The sequence below is a fragment of the Branchiostoma floridae genome, chromosome 8 (assembly GCF_000003815.2).
Source record: "Branchiostoma floridae strain S238N-H82 chromosome 8, Bfl_VNyyK, whole genome shotgun sequence".
Taxonomy (NCBI): Eukaryota; Metazoa; Chordata; class Leptocardii; order Amphioxiformes; family Branchiostomatidae; genus Branchiostoma; species Branchiostoma floridae.
This window is the reverse complement of record NC_049986.1, coordinates 18,490,579-18,493,551: the sequence shown is the minus strand read 5'-3', so window position 1 is coordinate 18,493,551 and position 2,973 is coordinate 18,490,579.

Here is a 2,973-nt window from a genome sequence, read left to right as displayed (position 1 = left end):
GTGATATGAGATGAGATACGATATGATATGATATGATATGATATGATATTTTATGATATGATATGATATGATATGATATGATATGATGTGATGTGATGTGATGTAATACGATGCCGTATGATATATTTCAGCAGCGACTGCAACGAATTGAATTTCGACAACATCTCCACGATATGATGAGATGAGATATGATATCATAGAATATGATATGATATGATATTATATGATATGATATGATATGATAGAATGTCATATGCCTCAGTAGTGACAACGGTTTGTTGAACTTCAATTAGTACAAGTCAATCGCATGATATGGTATGATATGATATGATATGATATGATATGATATGATATGATATGATATGATATGATATGATATGATATGATATGATATGATACAAAATAGAACTTTAAGTGTCATGAGAGAAAAGCCAAAGGGCTTCTAAATCAGAAGCTTAGGCTTATATTTTTAAATGTTCAAAATACAAATAAACACACACACTCTCACATATATACATCAAGCACACACACACACACACACACACACACACAAACACACATTTCAACCGCTAAGTTTTGGATTATACCATTATGTTATATAAATCCCGCAATTCGCCAAGGTGGCAGAATGAGATATGCGAACACAGAAAGGGTACATGGACATAAGAAACTTTAGGACGAAGTAGGTACCGCCAGTGGTCATTAGGCCATAGGGCTATAGCTTCATTTACCTAGACGTCAACAATTTATTCATCTGAAAATTGTCATTCGGTGAAAGACTTTGGTGAACCAAATGATACATATCATTAAGAATCATGTGTTCGAACTTACGCTTTAGTTCTTTACTTACTACGAGCTATAGGTGCATTTCTGTTATCATTTCGCATGCTATAGTAAATTGTAAGTCTTATCTTCAGGTAAGCAGGTGTACATGTGTCGATGAAAAAAATGCTCACCACTCACAACTTAAAACCAAGTCCTAAAACAACTATATGGATAACAAAGTTCTTTGGTTTTTTTTATTCACAACCAACATAGAACATCACAGCCGAGGTTTCGGTGACCGTCTGTCACCTTCCTTTATGGCAATTCTGACCAGTTCTGTTTCAAACTGCAGCTAGGTGTCGCTGCTAACAATGCGGTTCCAAACGTAAAGAAACGTCTGAATTAAATTTGATTTATCCAGAAGAAGAGATTGAACTTTCATCTATTCATTATATTCCTGGATGTATAATCTTCACAAACGTGCCATACATGCGGACCCCCAAAAAGAATTGCCGAAACATCGACTGTTGATTAAACATAGTTCCTGGTACGTTGTGATGAATAAAGGACATTTTTAGCAAGTGATTCTCCAACCTGGTGAAATCATTCACGCATTTGAAATAAATTCCAAGCAACAGCGACAAACAACCGTAAGGATTGACTTGGAATGAGTTTTAAACACGCGTGCAAAAAAAACGAAAGATTATCTGCTTGGAGATTACAAATATTTACATCTTTCTCTTTATAACCTGTACATATTTGTACTGTACCTAGATCTAACATCATGCGAGCATAATTGAGTATCTTAGATAAAGGTCGTTGATAGAACATGGAGAACCAGTTGTCATTAACTCTTCCTCTCTCTTTCTAAGCAAAATGCATAAGTTATGTTATGTTTCAGCTGGAATTAATAAAGGCTTTGGGAATAAGTCAAAGTAGTTTGGTTGAGTTCTTTCGTTTAAGCAAATAGCATATAAGGCATTAATCTAGAAAAATGCTTGAAAGTAAGAAAGAACGAAGATCATAACATAACACAAAACATTTAAGAAGATATGAAACAAGAATTCAGACAGTCCAACTACGAAAAAGTCAGTTTTACGGCGATCGAGGTTATATTGTAACATCAAGTTGGACTTACGCAAATTTGCATGGATCCAATTCCAGTCGTAATCCACTGCATTCGCAGAGAGAACACGTGACTCGGCAAGGCAGTGGATCATAAGTTATAGAAAGTCTATGGCGTCCCCCGTCTCTGTTGAGGAATGGTTGTAAAGCCCTGCTGAAGATAGCCACCTAAAACTGATTCAGTATTCTGCTTTTGTCCAGTTAGACCAACTCGAGTCAAACAGTGAAAACTTTAAGTACGTCCAATTCTAATCCAAACAAGTTTTCTGTAAATTCTATAAAACAACCAAATGTATGCCGTATATTGCAACAAAAAATGGGAAACGGATACTCATATCGTAGAATGCCAAAGTAGATAATGAATTTATACAATCTATATTTTAGTATACCATGCTCTGTGTGTTTAGTCATTTGTTCAACCTTCCTGACCACTTTTAGATTTAAGAATGTCATAATCAAGGCAATTTCTTTGCAAAAACGTTTTTCCAAACCCTCGAATAAGTTTTGGGGTTCCTAGTGGATGCCATCCTTGTAGTCAATGGTGTTATATAAGACGTTACATATCTTATATAACGTCTATGATGTAATCGGATCGAGGTGAAGGTTGCTTTCATTTGCTCACTTGCGGCTTCCTTTTAACCATGCAACCACCGCTCCAGCGACCGTTAACCCTTCTCCTCTATTTGATATGGATAACTTTATTGCACAACAATTGTACGAGGTACAAAGTATGGCATCTACATAACTACAGGTCTATACCTTAACTTAAGACTTATCTAACTAATACAGGATCTGTAGTATGGGATAAGTTTCTTACAATCATTGGAGGCTTTTACAATCCTTTGAGGAATTTCTAATGTCTACACTTTCTTTGATATATTTTCCTATATCTGCCATGCAGATATAGGCATTGTCACATGTCATGATGCATTTGAATTTGCACTTCAGGTCCATTGAGATAAATCCTTGTGTATAAAATGACAGCCTTCTGTATAGAGAATTGTGTAATCAGAATATTTGGGACATAGTGATATGACCAGTCTTGGCTTATTCAATGCGTACCCTCCGCCCCCACAAACAACT